Raw genomic sequence first — 386 nt, forward strand, 5'->3', positions numbered from 1 at the left:
AGTTTTTGTAGACACTATATTTAATTTTATATATGGATGAAACTAATTAAGTGGTATTTATATTCAGAAAAATATAAGTATGTAGGAAAAAGGATGATGACTAAATCACACTTTCAGCGATTTCAGTAATCTTGTTATCAAAAAACTCAGTTCGTTCAAGACATTAATGTTTGTATTTTTGGTTTTCATAAACTTTATAGTTTTTGGAAATATTAAACAAAATAGGCTCCATAGGAAATAAATAAGAAAGTCTTCAAATGTCAGAATTTTAAGTTGATTAGCAACAAGCCTTTAAATATATTCATGGACTATTTGCTAATTTGACATCTACTAAGTTTTTTGGGGGGCTAATTTGGAGTTTAGCTCATATTTTAGCAACACGCTAA

At 27.2% G+C, this 386-nt stretch overlaps 1 protein-coding gene across 7 annotated transcripts in view; it reads right to left on the bottom strand.

Moving 5' to 3' along the window:
• Window positions 1-386, bottom strand: part of med25 (mediator complex subunit 25) — a 26,365-nt gene that overhangs the window by 22,293 nt on the left and 3,686 nt on the right. The window lies entirely within an intron of this gene.

Source organism: Oryzias melastigma, linkage group LG8 (assembly GCF_002922805.2).
Source record: "Oryzias melastigma strain HK-1 linkage group LG8, ASM292280v2, whole genome shotgun sequence".
NCBI lineage: Eukaryota > Metazoa > Chordata > Actinopteri > Beloniformes > Adrianichthyidae > Oryzias > Oryzias melastigma.